At 47.3% G+C, this 22,158-nt stretch overlaps 1 protein-coding gene across 1 annotated transcript in view; it reads right to left on the reverse strand.

The window, feature by feature from the left end:
• COL5A2 (collagen type V alpha 2 chain) overlaps positions 1-22,158 on the reverse strand; it is a 1,703,177-nt gene that overhangs the window by 940,970 nt on the left and 740,049 nt on the right. The gene's annotated exons all lie outside the window — the stretch shown is intronic.

Here is a 22,158-nt window from a genome sequence, read left to right on the forward strand (position 1 = left end):
TGGGAGGTGAGTTCCTGGCCCCTGCTGTCGGCCACAGGGGGACATGAAGTGGCTGCTGCAATTTTTAATGTCTGCCTTTCCAAAGCAAGTTAGAACCTGCCTGGTACTCGTAATTGGCCTGGTTCAGTTCATTTTTTTGCTGCGGTTCAACCAGTGAGGTGCCGTGGTCGTTCTCTGCTGCCCTACTGACTGCTCAGTCATCCTCCTGCTGCCACTGATGTTCCTCGACTTTAATTACTAAAGTCTATGTTCCCACTGCCAGGGTCCACAGATGCATACAATTTTTGGGCACAATTTTCATGCTGCAGTACCACAAGTGAGGTGCCTTGCCTTTCTGTGCCGCTGCTGAGTGGTTAGTCCTCCTCCTCCTGCAGATGTTGGAATTTAATATTAAGTCTGTGTTCCCACTGCCAGGGTCCATGGATGCTTATAATTTTTGGGCACAATTCTCTTGCTGTGGTGCCACCAATGAGGGGCCATGCCTTTCTGTACTGCTGCTGAGTCCTTAGTCCTCCTCCTCCTGCTGCTGCTGATGTTGTATTTAACTACAAAAGTCTGTGTTCCCCTTGCCAGGGTCCACGGATACTTACATTTTTTGGGCACAATTCTCGTGCTGTGGTGCCACCGCCCTTTGTCATGACCACAGCAGTCTGTGTACCCACCACCAGGGTTTACGGATGCTACAATTTTTGGGCTGATTTATTGTGCTGTGGTGCCACCAGTGAGGTGCTATACTCTTTTTCTGTGCTGCCGCAGAGTGCTGCTTAGTCCTCCTGCTGCCACCTCTCATGTCGTATTTAATGACAACAGCAGTCTGTGTACCCACCACCAGGGTCCAGGGATGCTACAATTTTTGGGCTGATAATTTATGGTACTGTGGTGCCACTAGTGAGGTGCCATACTCTTCTTCTGTGCTACCGCAGAGTGCTGCTTAGTCCTCCTGCTAACGACAACAGCAGTCTGTGTACCCACCACCAGGGTCCACAGATGCTACAATTTTTGAGCTGATTTAACAGACAACTTTGCTGCCATGGCATTGCTATTGATGCAAGAAAAAAAAATAAAAACATTTACAAAAACCTCTCTGGGTGTTTTTGTGGTGTCGCCCACTCATTCTCCTCCAGTGGTACCACCAGCGCCAGGTGCCATTGGGACTCGCCATCACCTCTGCGATTGATTAAAGTGTATTTCCCTGTTTAAAACCAATTATTACCAATTAATAGCCCCATTTAAAGTGTTGATTTAACTGTACAATCCATTTTCTCAAAAACTAAAAGTTCTTTTTGGATTTTTTTTGTTTACGTTGTAGCCCCTTATCACCTATATAATAAATGCAATTTGGGGATTGTAGCATGCATGGGCAAGCCCAGATTTACCTCACAGGAGCCTATAGGCACAGATGTTCTGGCACCCTAGACTCAGCTGTCCATGAACCTATAAACCCTGTTGAACCACACTGCAGGTGTGCTGGCTGTCCCAGCTATCAGTTCTCCCTTACTTCCCTTGCCCGTTATAGGTAGCTACAGGTGCACCTTAGGACTGGGTAGCCAGATGTACCCTTAAAATTAAGTAGTTAGAGGTGCCCCTAAGTATTAGGTAGCTAGAGGAACCTTAATATTAAGTTGCTAGAGGTGCCCCTGACTGAAGGGAGATTTTGTCAGTGGAATGCCAAGAGCCGGGTAAGTAACCTTTCATTTACACTCATCAGGATTTAGGAAAGGAGGGAGGGAGGCGCTTGGGGAGGGAAGTGAGCCGCCTTTTCATCATCAGGCGCCTGTAGGCTTGTGCCTACAGTGCCTTGTGGTAAATCAGGCCATGTGTATAGGGGCTTTAATAATAGCTTAAACGCTATTCCGTGATCACGGCCGTGTTTAGCCATGATTGCCTCATTCACGGGAAAAATCCGAGTCAAATTTGTGAGTCCATCTCAAATCTGAAAATCAATCATGCCATTTCTGGATTTTTTTTCAATCACGGCCGAATAGTCGAATCTGTAATTCGGGGGTATCTGAGCACCACTGTACATGACAGAAACACCAAATTTGCAGGATATATTAAGGAGAAGAGAGGAAAGGAGATTTTTTTTTTTCAAAAAGACCATGTCGCTTTTGAGAAAATTGATTTTAAAGTTATGATAGGAAAAAAGTTTATTCTTAAATGTGGTTAAATGACAGATAATGTATCAACTTATCGGTAGTGTAGATTTACATATATCAAAGGAAAGAGCAGTGAATTTCATGATGGGGTTTCCAGATGGTCAGTATGCAGTGTGTATTGACCATCTGGAAGTCCTGTGGAAATGTGGCAACACTTTGGCCATGAATCGCTATACAGCCGCAATTCGGCTGTATAAGGATCCCTGGCAACTTTACCTAATTGTTGGATTTTTTAAAAAAAAATGAATGAGTGTGTGGTATCTTTTTTTTTTTTTTTTTTTTTTTAAATGACGTGACTATCACCTTCCTAAGCCTCTTCTATCCTTTGTCCCCCATGCAGGGTGGGATAGCCAGAAGAGGCCCAGCCGCGTTGGGCTTTGCACCCTGAGGGGTGAATGGTGCCCTGGAGGGGGGGGGGGGGTTCATGATGGCATGAAAGCAGCAGCACAATTTTTTTTTTTTTTTTTTTGCTGCAACAAGAGTGTATATGGTGATTGTATGTTTGTGAGGCAGTGTGACGTATGCACAGTCACCCTCCTATACCTGTTCCCTTTGCTGCAGTTTACCATTCAGCCTCAGACCCCGAGGGAATCCTAAAGGCAGTCAGCACTGCAGGCAAAGTAACCTTTTGGATTGGTTGGTGAGTCCACACACAGTCCAATTTCAATTGTATATACAAACAATACAATCTGGGATCTCATATAGAGGCCAGGTTGCTGCCACCAATCCGCAATAAAGCGTATGGACGCGCTAAGTCTAACTCTAGCTATATCTTGTAGGGAAAAGTGTTAATTTGACAACCTTTCTAGAGTTAGCAAAACTACTGATAAATCGGCTATGGTAACGTGTATCTCTAAGGAGATGTGAATCCTTTTGCAGAGATTTTCAGAACAGCACTTAGACAAACGATTTTTAATCGTTTATTTACAGAAATAATGAAGAAACCAGATATAGCAATTTAACCACCCTGGCGTTCAGTTTCCCCAGGATTTCCGTGCAAAAAGTGTTCCAATAATTTCCACTAATTTGCAACCATTTTTTTTTTTGCAACCAATTTTTTTTTAATATTAAATTTAATACAGATTATTGTATTGAATTCAATTAAAAAAAAAAAGTGTTTTCTGCAAGATGTTGATGACACTGTGTGACCCTGGTGTCATCAACGCCGATCAACGGGGGACATGTGATCGCTGAGGAAGAAGCAAAATCCGCCAAGGGACATGGAAGAAGACACTGGGGAAGCTATCAGAGGTACGAGACGAGGGATCAGCATGCCAATGGTGAGTATAAGACCCAGATGTATAGGTAGAAGATGTGCAGCCAGGTATAGTTAGCCAGATGTGCAGCCAGGTATAGTTAGCCAAGTATAGTTAGCCAGGTATATAGTGAGCCAGGTGTTTAGCCAGGTATATAGTGAGCCAGATGTTTAGCCAGGTATATAGTGAGCCAGATGTTTAGCCAGGTATATAGTGAGCCAGATGTTTAGCCAGGTATATAGTGAGCCAGGTGTTTAGCCAGGTATATAGCGAGCCAGATGTTTAGCCAGATTTATAGGTAGCCAGATGTCCCCCTCCCGATCCTCCCCCTCCCCCCCTCAGCACGCTGTGGGTAGCGATCTGTGCTACCCACAGTGTGCAGAACAAGCATCCAGCCACCCTAGGGAATCCCTGGGCAGCCAGCGGGGCAGAGAATGTGCGGGGGATCCCCCTTGTATGTGGAGGCTGTGCTGGCGGGGGATCCCCCTCTGTGCGGGCGGGGGAACCCCTTTATATGGTAGCTGTTGCGGGCAGGGGATCCCCCTCTGTGCGGGCGGGGGGATCCCCCTCTGTGCGGGTGGGGGGATCCCCCTTCTATTGTGGCTGTTGCGGGCGGCCTATCCCCCTCCTCCCCCTCCCTCCCAATGTCCCCCCTCCCGATCTCCTCCCCCCCCCCCCTCTCTAAGCCCATTGAGTAAATAGATTTACTCACCCGAGGGCTTTCTCCAGCGACGGCAGCAGCACTTCCTCCTCCATCTCCGAAGTCTCGTTCTCTGTACAGTTACATTACGAGACTTGGTGACTTGGAGACTTGTACAGAGACCGGACATCGGGAGGGAGGGGGAGGAGGGGGATAGGCCGCCCGCAACAGCCACAATAGAAGGGGGATCCCCCACCCGCACAGAGGGGGATCCCCCGCCCGCAACAGCCACAATAGAAGGGGGATCCCCCCGCCCGCACAGAGGGGGATCCCCTGCCCGCAACAGCCACCATATAAAGGGGTTCCCCCCGCCCGCCCAGAGGGGGATCCCCCGCCAGCACAGCCTCCACATACAAGGGGGATCCCCTGCACATTCTCTGCCCCGCTGGCTGCCCAGGGATTCCCTAGGGTGGCTGGATGCTTGTTCTGCACGCTGTGGGTAGCACAGATCGCTACCCACAGCGTGCAGTCAGGCATCCAGCCATCCTGGGGAATCCCTCTGATAAGAAAAAAATGCAGCCGGCGGGGCAGAGAAACAGGAAATCTCCCTGTCGGCATGGACGAGCTCAGCTCGTCATTAACGTTTTTTGCAAGTTTTTGCTGGACGAACTCAGCTCGTCCATACCGCCAGGGAGGCTACACAAATCGATACAATTAAAATAGGGCTTAAAAGCTGAAAATAACAGAATATAATGTCATGAGCAGTCTTTGAGTCAAATGACTGTGTCCTTTGCGATAGGTCTAACAGAAGATGTAAATCCAATTATTTAAAGTTCTGGGTAGTCCATGAATGAAATGCCAATCCTTTGATGGTAGATGATGGCTGGATAAAAGACTTTCCTCTGTGTCCAGCAGTGTTGTTTTAACTCTTCCTCTGCCAGAGGGCGGAGTTGGAAAAGGAGATGGGTGGTGTATGCCTTCTCCCGCCCTTTGTCATGACAAGCAGAAAGAATATGCAATAACTGGAATGTTCATAACTCAGCGACAGCCAACCATAACCCGCAGAGAGTGACACGGGCACGCTTCTGGCGTTTTCTGTGTCACACAGATATCAAAAACATGTGTCTTGGGGCATTCCACTGCGGAGCACACTTGCTTGCTTTCAGAAGGTGTTAGGGATGTGCTGAGTGGTCCAACCACACACAAATCACATTTAATAATTGTCTGCTAATTTTGAAATGGCTAGCATCGACAGAAAATGGATTAAGACTCTTAGAGTTAGACAGTACCAGGGGGTATTAGTTCAAGGCACAACCAGAGGGTTCTTAGGCTGATTTCACACTGCAAACAAGTTTTAGCGATGCTTCTGCTGCACCGCATTGCATTGCCAAAAACAGGAATTCAGGGAACACCGCGTTAGTACACGGTGTTCCCTGTCTGGCCAACAGCCAAGCAGGGAGTGATGCGCGCTTGCGGGTACTTCCTGCTTCGGGTATGCAGAAGCGTATTGTAAAAATATGCATCCACTCATGCACACCACAAAAACAACTTTTAAAAAAACCCTGTTTTGCCATAAACTAATATAACTACCGGGCCGACGTTGATCGCTGTGAGTACTGCATGGTAACAGTTCTGCACTAGCGTTAGAATGGGAACTTCCGGCGCAGTGTACCACAACGTGGGAAGTGTGAACTTCCCCACAGGATTTGATTAGACTGCGGCAGCAGTGCAACAATTTGCTGCACTGCGTCAGCGTGAAAGGGCCCTTAGGGGTAGGCACCACCAGGGGGGTCTTAGGGTTAGGCACCACCAGGGGGGGGGGGGGGTCTAAAGCTTAGGGATAGGTAGAGAGAGGGTTCTTTGTGAGAGAAGGGTAAGGTATAGTATTAATAAGACAAACTTTAACTCTTTTTCAATCACTTAAATCACTAACACTAAAACACTGTTTGAATGATGGAAAGGTGTTTTATTGGACTTAAAAAAATTAGCCAGTAACATTTTTCTGTATCGAAAAGATATAATTAAGATTTCAACTGATATTTTGTACCATTTAATTTATATTTTCCATGTATTTTTATGGTAACATGTTATTTATAGTTTATGCTAAATGTGAGAGGTAAGCACTACATAAACTACGTGTTTGTGTACATTTGAAAAGGGCACCTGGAAAAAGGGTGCCTGTTGTAGCCCATAAGCCAAATTCAGCTACAAAGGGTGCCTGGTGTAGCCCATATGCCAGATTCAGCTACAAAGGGTGCATGATGTAGGCGAAATGTCAAATTTGGCTACAAAGGGCACCCGATGTAGCTCATATTCAAAATTCAGCTACGAAGGGTGCCTGGTGTAGCCCATATGCCAAATTTGGCTACAAAGGGCCCCTTGTGTAGCCCATATGTCAAATTCAGCCAAAGGGCGCCTGATGTAGCGCATATGCCAAATTCGGCTACAAAGGGTGCCTGGTGTAGCCCATATGCCAAATTTTGTCACCTGGTGATTACTATGACCTAACTTCTCCCTAATCTCAAACAGAACCCTCCCCTGGTGGTGCCTAACTCACCCTCCCATGGTGCCTAACCCTAAGACCCCCCTGCTGATTACTATTACCTAACATCTCCCCACTCTCACACAGAACCCTCCCCTGGTAGTGCCTTACCCTAAGACCCCCCTAGTGGTGCCTAACCCTAAGCTCCCCACCCCGCTTGTGATTCCAATACTAACACCACCGACCCCCCACACCCCCGATCTGGGCTATAAAAAGGGTGCCCTTTTGTAGCAGAATCAAAAACCTTGTAGCTGTAAAAATAAAACTCAGGCGCCCTTTTCACCACTTTGTAGCCCATATTTGCAGAAATAACACTTAAGTCTATGGAGGCGCCCTTTTAATACAGATGGCTCAGGCACCCTTTTCAACTGATTCCATGTGTTTAAAGGTACATAGGTAAACTATGTGTCTATGGCATATTAACAATTGTTAAAAATGAATTTTAAACAGTGATAATTTAAAACAAAATGTATTTGTAAACCGGTAATTTTATACTTATTACTATAAAATAAGGAATTCGACTGTATCCTGTGCCCTTTTTTCATAGCAGAAAAAGTGGAAAACGGAGGAGCGCTCCATAGTGTGAAACCAGTTTTATTGGATTAACCACTTAAGGACCACAGTCTTTTCGCCCCTTAAAGGGAAGGTTCAGGGAATGCATAAACAAAATAAAAATCCAAATCCACTTACCTGGGGCTTCCTCCAGCCCGTGGCAGGCAGGAGGTGCCCTCGGCGCCGCTCCGCAGGCTCCTGGTTGTCTCCGGTGGCGAGCCCGACATCGCCAGGCCGGCTGCCAGGTCGGGCTTCTTCTGCACTCCACAATGCGTGTCATTGGTGCGCGCTGACTACTGCGCCTGCGCAGTACAGCCCGGAGGACATCGGATGATGTCAGCGCACACCAATGACATGCATTGTGGAGCGCAGAAGAAGCCCGACCTGGCAGCCGGCCTGGCCAGGTCGGGCTCGCCACCGGAGACCACCGGGAGCCTGCGGAGCGGCGCCGAGGGCACCTCCTGCCTGCCACGGGCTGGAGGAAGCCCCAGGTAAGTGGATTTGGATTTTTATTTTTTTTATGCATTCCCTGAACCTTCCCTTTAAGGACCAGAGCCTTTTTCTCCATTCAGACCACTGCAGCTTTCATGGTTTATTGATCGGTCATACAACCTACTATCTAAATTAATTTTACCTCCTTTTCTTGTCACTAATACAGCTTTCTTTTGGTGCTATGTGATTGCTGCTGTGAGTTTTAGTTTTTATTATATTCATCAAAAAAGACATGAATTTTGTCAACAAAATGATTTTTTTTTACTTTCTGTGCTGACATTTTTCAAATAAAGTAAAATTTATGTATACATTTGTGTCCAAATGTATTGTGCTACATGTCTATGTGTGTATATTTATTGGTTTGGGTAAAAGTTATAGCGTTTACAAACTATGGTGCCAAAAGTTAATTTTCCCATTTTGAAGCATCTCTGACTTTTCTGAGCACCTGTCAGGTTTCATGAGGTGCTAACATTCCAGAATAGTATAAATACCCCCCAAATGACCCCATTTTGGAAAGAAGACATCCCAAAGTATTCACTGAGAGGCATGGTGAGTTCATAAAAGATTTTATTTTTTGTCACAAGTTAGCGGAAAATGACACTTTGAGACAAAAAAAAAAACCTAACTTGTGACGAAAAAAAGGAAATCTGCCACAAACTCACCATGCCCCTCTCTGAATACCTTGAAGTGTCTACTTTCCAAAATGGGGTCATTTGTGGGGTGTGTTAACTGTCCTGGCATTTTGGTGGTGCTAAATTGTAAGCACCCCTGTAAAGCCTAAAGGTGGTCATTGGACTTTGGGCCCCTTAGTGCAGTTAGGCTGCAAAAAAGTGCCACACGTGGTATTGCCGTACTCAGGAGAAGTAGTATAATGTGTTTTGGGGTGTATTTTTACACATACCCATGCTGGGTGAGAAAAATATCTCTGTAAATGACAATTTTTTGATTTTTTTTTTACACACAATTGTCCATTTACACGGAGATTTCTCCCACCCAGCATGGGTATGTGTAAAAATACACCCCAAAACACATTATACTACTTCTCCTGAGTACAGCGATACCACATGTGTGCCACTTTTTTTGCACACTAACTGCACTAAGGGGCCCAAAGTCCAATGGGTACCTTTAGGATTTCACAGGTCATTTTGACCTCACGGTTTAGGGCCCCTAAAATGCCAGGGCAGTATAGGAACCCCACAAGTGACCCCATTTTAGAAAGAAGACACCCCAAGGTATTCTGTTAGGAGTATGGTGAGTTCATAGAAGCTTTTTTTTGTCACAAGTTAGCGGAAATTGACACTTTGTGAAAAAAAAAAACAATAAAAATCAATTTCCGCTAACTTGTGACAAAAAATAAAATCTTCTATGAACTCGTCATACACCTAACGGAATACCTTGGGGTGTCTTATTTCTAAAATGGGGTCACTTGTGGGGTTCCTATACTGCCCTGGCATTTTAGGGACCCTAAACCGTGAGTAGTCTGGGAACCAAATGTCTCAAAATGACTGTTCAGGGGTATAAGCATCTGCAAATTTTGATGGCAGGTGGTCTATGAGGGGATGAATTTTGAGGAACCGGTCATAAGCAGGGTGGCCTCTTAGATGACAGGTTGTATTGGCACTGAAGTGCAGAAAGCGCAAGATGTTCTCAAATCGTGACCTGGACATGTCAGCAGAGAACATGGGCATGTGATTGATGGGTGTCTCAGGGGAGGATTAGAGGGGAAAATAAATGCAATCAATGCACTGGGGAGGTGATCGGAAGGGGGTCTGAGGGGGATCAGAGGGTTTGGCCGAGTGATCAGGAGCCCACACGGGGCAAATTAGGGCCTGATCTGATGGGTAGGTGTGCTAGGTGGTGACAGGAGGTGATTGATGGGTGCCTCAAGGTGTGATTAGAGGGGGGAATAGATGCAAGCAATGCACTGGGGAGGTGATCAGGGCTGGGGTCTGAGGGCATTCTGAGGGTGTGGGAGGGTGATTGGGTGCCCAAGGGGCAGATTAGGGTCTGATCTGATGGGTAGCAGTGATAGGTGGTGACAGGGGGTGATTGATGGATGATCAGTGGGTGATTAGATGGCAGAACAGATGTAAACAAAGCACTTTGGAGGTGATCTGAGGGTAGGTCTGCAGGCGATCTGATGGTGTGGGAGGGTGATCAGATGCCCATAAGAGGCAGGTTAGGGTCTGATCTGATGGGAGGCAGTGACAGGTGGTGACGGGGTGATTGACAGGGAGAATAGATGTATACAGTACACAGGGGGGGGGAGGTCTGGGGGGGGGGGTCTGAGGTCGTTCTGAGGGTGTGGGCGGGTGATTGGGTGCCCTAGGGGCAGATAGGGGTCTGATCTGATGGGTAGCAGTGACAGGTGGGGACGGGGTGATTGATGGGTGATTGATGGGTGATCAGTGGGTGATTAGATGGCAGAACAGATGTAAACAATGCACTTTGGTGGTGATCTGAGGGTAGGTCTGCGGGCGATCTGATGGTGTGGGAGGGTGATCCGATGCCCGTAAGAGGCAGGTTAGGGTCTGATCTGATAGGTGGTAGTGACAGGTGGTGATTAACGGGTGATTGATGGGTGAATGACAGGTGATTGACAGGTGATTGACAGGTGATTACAGGGGAGGATAGATGTATACAGTACACAGGGGAGGGGGTGTCTGGGGAGGATCTGAGAGTGTGGGGGGGTGACCAGGAGCCCCCAGGGGGCAGTTTAGGGACCAATCTAAAAAAATAGTGTTGACAGATAGTGACAGGGAGTGATTGATAGGTGATTAGGGGGGTGATTGGGTGCAAACAGGGGTCTGAGGGGTGGGCAGGGGGGGGGGGTTTGAGAGGTGCTGTGGGCGATCAGAGGGAAGGGGGGGGCAGATCAGTGTGCTTGGGTGCTTACCTGGGGGGCTGCAGCCTGCCCTGGTGGTCCCTCGATAACTGGGACCACCAGGGCAGGAGGCAGCCTGTATAATACGCTTTGTATACATTACAAAGCGTATTATAGGCTTTGCATGCGGCGATCTGAAGGCTAGTAACCCGCTGGCGCTTCCGAACGGCCGGCGGGTTACTGCGCAAGGGGGCGGAGCCTGTCGCTGGCGCCTGATCACGTCACACGATCGCCGCATAACCACGCCCGATGGGCGTATTGCGGTCGTTTGGGCCCAGCCCTTGCCACCGCCCATCGGTTGTGGGCGGTCGGCAAGTGGTTAAAATGCGCATAAAACAATTGCACTTACTAGAAGGTAGATGCATACAAGCATATCAGATAATGGCAAAGCCCTGTCTTGGAACCCTGCGGAGCCGCCTTCTACGGCCTCCGTGGCCTGCGGAGGTCGTGGTCCAGGTGGAAGGGACGGGGGTGGCTGGCCCTGGGGACTTGAGCGTGCTGGCAGCGTCACAACGCGTTTTGGCGAATCCTCGCCTTCATCAGACCTGATGAAGATTTCTCTTCAATTGTATCCCCTTTTTTCATAGCGCCCAGGGGGCGTAACTAGAAATCACAGGGCTCCCCTGTAAAACTTTGGAAGGGCCCCCCTCTTCGCTTTCTGCAATCTGCACAGATAAACTGAGAACCAATGTTAATTAATTGGCTAGGGCACACTTGAATGTGTTTTCCTCATGTTGATAAAATCTGACAACAGTGAAGCACTGCACACATTTTCACTATCAATTACATTAGTTTCTGTGATAAAAGGTGCATATTTTCACACAAACAGATATGGGTCTTGATTCACTAAACCGTGATAACTCATATCACAGGTGCGCTAGTGTTTTCGCGCTTTCGTGTGCGAAAATTCGCGATTGCGTGCGGAAATTCGATATGAGTTATCATGGTTTAGTGAATCAAGCCCATGGTGTGCAGAAAACACATACAGAAAACTAACAGATGAGTGTGCTTCCAGCCGCAGCTTATTATACAGTTTATCTCTGATGGAGCAGAACTGGCGCTGCAGATTTCTCCAGAATCACTACAGTACACAGCACTCGGGGAGGGCTGAGGATAGAACAGTACTGTACACAAGACGCTGCTGCACACTGAATAGGGACTGTGTACAAATCTTTGTCTGCATAACTTTGTATAATTACTTATTAGTGGCTGAGCAGATGCAGTCATTAAAACAATTGTGCAGAGAGTAAAAAAAAGTTTCACTCTGTGTCCAGACTCCTCAAGCATCACTACAGTACACAACACTTGGGAAGGGCTAGAAAGGATAGGGGTAGAGTAGCACTGTACACAAGACCCTGCTGAACACTGAATAGGGACTGTCTACAAATCTTTGTCTGCAGAACTTTGTATGATTCCTTATCAGTGGCTGAGCAGATGCAGTCATTAGAACTATTGTGCAGAGAGCAGAAAGCATTATTTCTCTGTGCCCTTAGTTATTAATCTTTCAGGACAGGGAAAGGAAACTTCTCCCCCCAGGGCCCCCTGCGGCTTCTGGGCCCCCCTGCGGCTGCATCCTTTGTTGGGTCTATTGTTTATGCCCCTGATAGCGTCTCTATTTCCAGTTAAAAAGGATGCCAGATGTAAACCATAAGAGTTATTGTTTAGTACAATGGGCACGAGTATATGACATAAAATATTGTTTATAATACTGATATTCTACTTTTCTCCACTGTAACCTCTATTTTTACGTTTACTAAAATGAGGCCCAGTAAAAGTGATAAAATATAGTTTTAATTTACCAATATTGTGCTACTTCATTCATATAGTAAAATATGAATGGCCACAATGGCGTGTCTGTAATCCTAGCTACTTGGGAAGCTGAGGTTGTTGGATAGCTTGAGTCCATGAGTCTGCCCTGTGTCTGCACTAATTTCGTCATCAATATGGTGACTCCAGAAGAGCTCAGAGCCACCAGGTTGACCTAAAGAGAGGTGTGCAGTGATGCTTGGATGGAGGTCGTGATCATGACTTGCCGTGATTCCAAGACCATTTTTGAGCTTTCCGCCATTGGTATTCGTCGCCATGGATCAATTTTCATTCACTAAAATCCGCTTCGGCAGACCGTGAATGAACGCATTCACGCTCGGGAAAATGGCGCAGAACTCGTGGTTAGGTCGTGAATAGCGGAAGTAGGTGGAAGTTACTTCCCTGGGCCAATCAGAGGCCCCCAGCCAGGCACTAGCAACCAATCACAGGAGGGGAGGCTATGCCCTCCCCTCCTGTATATAAAGTGGCGGCCATAATGAAAACCTCCATCCTTGCTAGACTCTGGTACTGAGAGGATTATCTCCAGGCCATTGTTCCTTCAGCAAACGCGTTTTTGTGTGAAAAACCTAGCGTTTTTACTGCTTATACTACACATGTATTCAGTTAGCTAGCCAGTGAGTCATTGCTGTAGTCAGTGTAGTCAGAGTGTACTGGTGATTAGTGTGTTTAGAGCAGGCAGGCAGGTTCAGAGTGTACTGCTCATTTGTATTCAGCTAGCCAGTCATACACTTCAGCTACTACTTACAGTCACACTAGGGATGATCGGAAAGAGCTAATTCCGTTCTGTAATTGGCGGATTCCATCAGCGCTAAGTTACGTCGCTATGACATTTCTGCGGAATTTCCGTGGAATTCCGCATTCTGGCGGAAAAATTAAAGTAATCCTACATCCTACAAATCCCTAAGCAAGCTCATTTTTCTCTTGGGTATATCACAATGGTACATGCTAGGCTGGCTTCAGCATGTAGAGTTGGTGGTATAGTGGTGAGCATAGCTGCCTTACAAGCAGTTGACCTGGGTTTGATTCCTGGCCAATGTATGTGACCTTGCTTTTGACATCCTATAAATCCATGGTAGACAAGACAAGAGAGGAGGAGAATGGAGGATTTTTCTGCCGGATCATCCTTAATCCTGTTGTTTAAACTTCTTCTAGGGGCTTTCTTGTGATTGCTGAACAAAATTCCGCATTCCGCCGGAATTACGTATCTTTCCGTGGAATTTCCACTATAGCTCTATGGCAATTCCGTTCCGATGCGACGGAACGGAATCATCAAATTCTGTCCGGAATCGTGGAAAACGGAATTCCGCGGAACACGGTGAGCATCCTTAAGTCACACTGCCACTGCTGGTCATTCAGTAAATTTCGTGAGTGACATTGTGTACTGTGCTCACTGCTCACTAGTATTATTCATCTCATTTGGCAGTGATACCCTTCACTTAGGTTGTACTCTGCTCACTGCTCACTGGTATTAATCATCTCATTACCCAGTGATACCCTTCACTTAGGTTGTACTGTGCTCACTGCTCACTGGTATTAATCATCTCATTACCCAGTGATTAATTAGCAACATGTCTGGCAGGGTTCGTGGGGATGTCAGGAAAGGGAGTTCCATTGCTTTAGCCACTTCTGGGACTGCTCCACATCCAGGGAGAGGACACCCAGCTGTATGGGGTCGTGGTGCAGCAGAAAGGGCAGCACAGCCTGGGCCGAGTCAGAGGACCTGGTTATCACAATATTTTAAAACTTCTGGTCCCCGTGTGGTGGTTGAGCAGATGGAAGCTGACGTATTGATGGACATCATGACTGCATCCCAGTCCTCTACTGTGAGCAGCACTCCAAGCAGCAGCAGCCAACGCCCCACGCTTGCTGTGACATTCACCTCAGCAGCCAGTGGTCAGCAGCCCTCCCAGGACGACAGCGCTCTGTCCCTCAGTCCGGCATCTGGGAACATATTGCTGGCTGAAGTTCAGGACCTACTGGGGACTGATATGAAGGAGATTCAGCTCAGGACAGAATCACAACTGTTATTGGACGATGTTAATGAGGAGGGGTCTGTGTCTGGGGATGTAGGGGCGGAAGAGGAGGTGGGGGTCCAGTCAGAGGAAGAGCTTGATTATGATGATGATGTTGTGGACCGTCCGTATGTGCAGCCTGAGTCTGGGGAAGAATGGTCGGAGCAGGATGACGAGTCACCTAGGCAAGGATATCGCCATATGTCAGGCAGGGGCAGGTGCAATAGTGGGCGTGGAAGAAGTAGACAGGGCACTGCTTCAGCCGGCACCACCACCATGCAACCCCCAAGCACAGATTGTTCTGCTGCACCCTCTGTTAGCAGTAGAGTACAGGGCCACAGTAAATTGAAGTCACCGGTATGGAACTTTTTTGAGGTGTCAAGCCAGGACAAAAAATATGTGATCTGTAACTTATGCAGCAAAAAATTGAGCCGTGGGAAAAATATGTCCAACATAAGTACCTCATCCCTCCAGGGCCACCTGAAGAGCTGCCACTACCATCAGTAATGAGGAGTTCAAGAGGAGGCAGGCACTGCAAGCAGGGGGTACTGAGAGCACAAGGCCCACCACCGCAGCAGCATCATCCCTCCCTCAGGGTCGTGAATCCCCCGCCGCAGCAGCAGTACTAGCACGCAAGCGCTATTCCACCTCGGCTACTCAGGACACAGACATTGAGGCTGGCAGCCAGTCGTCTCTCTCCTCTGTCTCCCCCGCATCACATCGTTGTCAGACCCTGCTGAGCGACACCTTTCAGGGTCTGACCAAGCCTCTGCCTACAAGCCACAGGCGCATCCGTAAACTAAATGGCTTGCTGACCCGGGCCATGGCATCACAGTTCCTTCCCTACTCCCTGGTGCAGGAGGGGAGCGATATGCAGACACTGCTCCAATTTGGCATCCCCGAGTGGCAAATCCCCAGTCGCCACTATTTTTCCAGAGACGCCATCCCAGCACTCCACAAGTTTGTGGTGGAAAACGTGGCCCATTCGCTCGACTACTCTGTGGGAAAGCGGGTTCACGTGACCATGGACTCGTGGAGTAGTCGATTTGGGACAGGTCGCTACCTGTCCTTTATGGCCCACTGGGTGACACTGGTGGAAGGGAGGGAAGACAAGAGTGCAGCAGCCCAGTTAGTGGTGCCACCACGCGGGATCAGGGGGGATGCAGCAGGCTCCTCTCATCCCACTCCCTTCACACCGGCAAAGCAAGCCCGCCTCGGCAGCAGCAGCGCCAAGCCTCGGCACTGCCAAGCGCTGCTAAAATTGGTGACCCTGGGGAAGGAGAAGCTTACGGCCGCCAACGTCCTGGCCGCCCTCAGGAAGCAGGAGTGGAGGTGGCTGACCCCCAGAGGCCTGGAAGTGGAGTATGTCGCAGCCGATAACGGAGCCAACCTGGTGGCCGCATTGCAGCAGGGAAACCTCCAGCACATCCCCTGCTTGGACCATGTGCTGAATCTTGTGGTGCAGCGCTTCTTGCGCACCCACCAGGGGATGAACGACCTGCTGCAAGAGGTGGTACGGTTTTTTCTACCGCTCAGCCACTGCCTCTGCACTCCTGTCCACCTTACAGCAGAAATATGGCAAGCCACACCGCCTCTTAATAGATATGCCAACTCGCTGGAATTCTACTCTGGCCATGTTGGTGCGGCTGTGTCAGCACAGGCTGGCTGTTAGGGCCTACATGTTAGACCAAACTGTCCCCAGCAACCACCAAGTCCCCATCATTAGTGCAAGTCAGTGGACACAGATGCGGCCTGGTATGCCTGGTGCTGAGTCCCTTCCTAGAGGCAAGCAATATGGTCAGCGAGGAGCGGGCCTCCGTATGTCAGTGGGTGCCCATGGTTTGCCTGCTGGACCAGGCAATGTGCAATTTAATTGAGCAAGGGGAGGAAGCCCTGAAGCAGCTGGAAAAGGAGCAGATGGCAGCACAAGAGGGCTCACAGGTAGTAGAGGAGGTGGAGGAGTTGGAGGTCCCTAACCTGAATGCTGAGGAAGAGGAGCAGAGCGCCGCAGGCGTTGTACAGGGATGGCGGCTTGGGGAGGACGACACGGCACAGGAAGAGGACAGGCATGTGATATGGGACTACAAAGACGATGAAGATCTTGTTGCCAAGGCCCACTTGTTTCCCATGGGTGTGCACATGTTGCGCTGCCTTCGCAGGGACCCCCGGGTGATCCAGGTGCGCTCAAGGGAGGACATCTGGATCACCTTGATGCTGGACCCACGTCTGAAGGGGAAGCTGGGAGAGTTCATGATGCCATCCACCACCGAGCAACGCACAAGGGATTTACAGGGGGCCCTTGTGCTCAGACTACTAAAAGCATTCCCCCAGCCTTCCACCCCCACTGCAACTGCTCTGCCAACCCAGCTACAGGTGCCTGACATCACCACCAGCAGCACAACAACTACTACCACCAGCAGCAGCAACTGGTGCCCCGGAGATCTGAAGAGCCTAAGCAGGAGCCTGTATGCAGTGCAGCAGCCAACAGCAAAGGTGTCAGCCACAGCATCCACCTCCAACCAGCACCAGCAGCGACTAACCAGCATGGTGGCTGACTACATGGGGTCATGCAGCGGGCTCAATGACACCGACAGCCCCGTGGACCCCTTGGAGTACTGGGCCAAGAGACTGGAAATCTGGAGGGAGCTTGCCCAGTACGCCCTGGAACACCTGTCCTGCTCCCCTTCCAGTGTCCTCTCCGAGAGATGCTTTAGTGCTTCTCTCCGAGAAGCGCTCTCGGCTCTCCCACGCCTCTGTGGACAAACTCACCTTCCTGAAAATCAACCAGGCTTGGGTGGAAGGTGAGTTCCTGGCCCCTATTGTCGGACACAGGGGGACATGAAGTGGCTGCTGCAATGTGTTAACCATGTCTGCCTTTATAAAGAAAGTTACTACCTGCTTAGTAGTACTAGTAAGGGTAGAAAAACACAAGGACACCAGGAGCCCGATATCGTGCATTATCGTTGTAGCACTTGGTCTATCGTAGTGAAAATATACTCACAATTTATTGGTTGCTTTTGAAGGCAACCACCATCAAAACGTGTGGAGAAGTACCGTCTCCACTCGGCCTTGTCGGTCGCTGCTCCCGTAAAAATCACCACTATAGTAATATGGTGGTGTAACCTCACTTTATGAGGTGCTATTTAACATAATACACTGTGGGAGGCGCCCTTTTGTGTCAAAATATATCAATGCACGTTTAAGCGATCAAAGGTAAGAGTTGAAAATCTTACCTGGTATGAAGACTCATACACATAGTGGTAGTAGTAATAAAATTCAGTTTATTAAGCACTAGGGACAACGCGTTTCGCGACCAAGTCACTTCCTCAGGTCAAATATCGTGCTTTAGAAAAATAAAAAGCAAAGATGGCGCTCAGACTAAAACATCTTTTTCATAAAATACATATAAAAGCCTATACTCTTAAAAACTATATTATACAATCATAGAGGATTATTTTTCTACTATATATGCACATAAAAAGTACAGAGGGTGCAGTTCTGATCTGTGACATATGAGATGATCAATCAACAAAAGAAGCTATAATCGTAGGAGCTATAATAGACAGTCACATCTCTCATATATATATATATATAAAATTGGTGCTTTGTCTGCCATGCTAGACTATAACAGGTAATTATGTGAAGTGACAACCCCGTAAGGGAAAAGTTAAACCACATTTGGAGAAACAACCCAAACTAGACTCTACATAAGATTGATGTCCAAACTAAGTTGCTGCCTGGTAAATTGTGATTAATATGTAGTATGATGGAGCATCTGCCGGTTTCATGCATGCTGGGATTTAACATTACAGTGTTAGGAGTTTCTAAGGTAAACAACTTAATGAAGCATAAGGCGATCTGGGGCTCCAGTGAGGTGTGTGTATCCTGTGATTATCCTGTGATTATGCGGATGAATGCTCCGTAGGGGGCATTTTGGATACTAGTATTGATATGTGAAGGTCCCGGGGCTTTGAATCCACCGGTGTGTCTTAAATGTTGGCTGCACCTGTGTGCTGCGAAAAGAATGTGACAATGCCGAGTGGCAGCTTACCTGTGCTATAGAAGATAAGTAGCGTGGGCGCCATATGCGCGGATCGCCGCTACACTGTTTTAAAACCGTTCGCTCTGACGGGTAACCCTTGAGGCGGAGTCGCATGGAGGGGGAGTCCCGTGATGTGGGATCCGGCTGGGCATGTGTCCCATCCGGGGGATTTTTTCCGCAGCCATCTTGAGTGTGGCTGAGGCGAACGGCGGCCATATTGGAGGAGCCAGTTCTATTAAAGGCGGCCATGTTGGTGGTGGCTGTGGGCGAACGGCGGCCATATTGGTGGAGCCGGTTCTGTTCTTTGGAAATGGCCATGTTGGTGGTGGCTGTAGGGGAAGGCAGCGGCCATGTTGGGTGAGGCTAGGGCACCCAGCGGCCATGTGGGTGAATCCAGCTACAATAGGGGGCCATGTTGGAGGTGGCCGTGGGGGAAACCGGCGGCCATATTGGTGTGGATGAAAGTTAAAGGCTCAATAATTGAGTTGATAAGTTGGAGGGAACTGGGGCCACATTTAAAGGGGACCCAACTGTAAGAATATTAAAAAAAAGTGTATGATAGCATTGGAGAATGCTGAATTGTTGATTTGATGTGGAGTGTAATTATTAAAGTGTAATCCACTTATACATGTGGTAAGAGAAGCTGAGGGCGAATTCTGACTAATTGAATTCACATCCATTTGAGCTAGGGTATTTCATATTGTTGTAGAATGATGTCTCGAGGGATTGTTGTTGACTGCGACTGCCAGGGTGCTCAGAACGCAGATTTACTGTGGGACTGGGATTACAAGGTGCAAGAGGGATCTTCTTGCCTGTCAATCTTAGAGTTTGACGGCAACGACCTAGGTTGGTAAGGAAAAAAAGGATGATGGGTATATTCACTACACCATCAGGTTTGGGGGTAAGGGATCTTGGAGTCACTAGGGGTAGTGGGGGGCCTATAGGTTTTAAAAGGCCATATGGGTATGCTTGATGGACTGAGTGTCCTGAATGTTGTATCTCCTCTATATGTACTGCATTTCTATGTATTGATTGAATGGAGGGGGAATGAGGGAACAGAACCCAGATATGTTGGGGGGCAATGAGGCTGGAGAGAACTGTATGGGACAAGGGGATGAACTAACAAGTTACATTTGCACCATACAACTTCATGGACTCATAACATGATATAAACAGACCAATAGTAGTCCAATTTGGCTTAACTAGTGCTGGTGGTAGTCCAAATATATTTGGATCAATTATCTCAATTGCAGTTTTCGCTCAAAGATTATGCTCTAGACAGATGTTTAGTCCTTCAGGGTGTAACGTTCTCAATTTAAACACCCAGAACATTTCCCTCGATCTGAGTGTACCAAATCGGTCAGTGGCATCTTCTGGTATTTGTTCTATTGGACAAATGTTCAGGGTAGCAGGGTCCAGATTATGTACTTCCTTGCAATGTCTAGATAGACCGTGCTTCATAAAACCTTTAGTGATGTTACGTCTGTGCTGGCCCCACCTTTCCCTGAGTGTTTGTGGGGTTCTGCCCACGTATTGGCGGTTGCATGTGCATGTGATGAGGTATATTACATATTTTGAACTACAGGTCATCTGTTCTTTGATCTGAAAAGTTTCACCTGTTATTGAAGATTTGAATTATCTTTTCCTGTCTTTGATTTTCTGGCAGCAGAGGCATCTTTTTAGTTTGCAGCTTTTGACCCCCCTATTTGTGTCTAAACTTTTTGTTTTATTTGTAAGCTTGGAGGTTCTGATCCTGCTGGGGGCCAAATGGTTTTTTAATGTTTTGACCCTCCTGAACACACATTTCGGTTTATTCCCCAGGTTTTCCTTTAGATAGGGATCATTGAGTAGCAACTGCCAGTTTCTGGTTAGGGCATTCTTAATTGCTTTATGATTAGTTGAGAATTTGGTTATAAAGAGAGCTTCAGATGATTGGTCTCCATTTTCAGATGATGTTTTTTTCTTCTTCTTTTTAGGCAGGGTCCGTCTATCCGCTTTTCTCGCTCTCTGTCTTGCCTCTTTTATCAATGATTTTGGAAAATATTTCTGTTTGAATTTATTAGTTAGTATTTCTACTTGATTATCATATATCTGTAATTCTGAGCAATTCTTCCTAATTCTGAGGAATTGTCCAAACGGTATATTATTCTTCCACGGTTTATAGTGATTACTCCTATAATCGATGTATCCATTTGCATCAACGGTTTTGAAGTGATTGCATGTTTTTATACGCCCTTCTTAAATATACAGTGTTACATCTAGATACTCCATTTTAGTCTCACTGGTGTTAGATGTAAACGAAATGCCCCATGTATTGTTGTTCATATAGTTCACAAAACTATCGGCCGATTCGGAATTCCCTTCCCAAATCAAGATGAGATCATCTATATATCGACGATAGTAGATGATGTTAGTAGAGAACGGGTTGTTTCCACCTAACATGATTTTCTCCAACATCCCCATGGTTAAATTAGCGTAATTCGGAGCAAAATTTGCCCCCATCGCAGTGCCCCTCCTTTGTAGGTATAGGGTGTCCAGAAACTTGAAGTAATTGTGCGTCAAGGGGAACTGTGTTGCTTTGAGCAGAAAGATTTTTTGTTCGATGGACATCTTATCGTCCATCCCTAGGAAGTACCAGATGGCTCGTAGGCCTACATGGTGGTGTATGTTGGAGTAAAGGGAAGTAACATCTAGGGTTAACCATCTGTACGTGGGCTTCCAAGTGATTTCTTCTAATTCCAAGAGAAGCTGCGTGGAGTCTCTGAGGAAGGATGGTAATTCTTGCACATACGATTTTAAATGTAGGTCTATCAGCTCAGATAGATGTGAAGACAGAGAGTTGATTCCTGATATGATCGGTCGACCTGGTGGGTGAGTTATAGATTTATGTATTTTTGGAAGATGGTAGAAGTAAGCAGTACTGGGATTGTAATTATTCCCTCCTCCTTACGAAAGCAGAGAAAGATTATATACTTGTTGACAATGAAGTTGTATGGTGCAAATATAACTTGTTAGTTCATCCCCTTGTCCCATACAGTTCTCTCCAGCCTCATTGCCCCCCAACATATCTGGGTTCTGTTCCCTCACTCCCCCTCCATTCAATCAATACATAGAAATGCAGTACATATAGAGGAGATACAACATTCAGGACACTCAGTCCATCAAGCATACCCATATGGCCTTTTAAAACCTATAGGCCCCCCACTACCCCTAGTGACTCCAAGATCCCTTACCCCCAAACCTGTTGGTGTAGTGAATATACCCATCATCCTTTTTTTCCTTACCAACCTAGGTCGTTGCCGTCAAACTCTAAGATTGACAGGCAAGAAGATCCCTCTTGCACCTTGTAATCCCAGTCCCACAGTAAATCTGCGTTCTGAGCACCCTGGCAGTCGCAGTCAACAACAATCCCTCGAGACATCATTCTACAACAATATGAAATACCCTAGCTCAAATGGATGTGAATTCAATTAGTCAGAATTCGCCCTCAGCTTCTCTTACTACATGTATAAGTGGATTACACTTTAATAATTACACTCCACATCAAATCAACAATTCAGCATTCTCCAATGCTATCATACACTTTTTTTAATATTCTTACAGTTGGGTCCCCTTTAAATGTGGCCCCAGTTCCCTCCAACTTATCAACTCAATTATTGAGCCTTTAACTTTCATTCACACCAATATGGCCACCGGTTTCCCCCACGGCCACCTCCAACATGGCCCCCTATTGTAACTGGCTTCACCCACATGGC

The sequence above is a fragment of the Hyperolius riggenbachi genome, chromosome 7 (genome assembly GCF_040937935.1).
Source record: "Hyperolius riggenbachi isolate aHypRig1 chromosome 7, aHypRig1.pri, whole genome shotgun sequence".
Lineage (NCBI taxonomy): Eukaryota > Metazoa > Chordata > Amphibia > Anura > Hyperoliidae > Hyperolius > Hyperolius riggenbachi.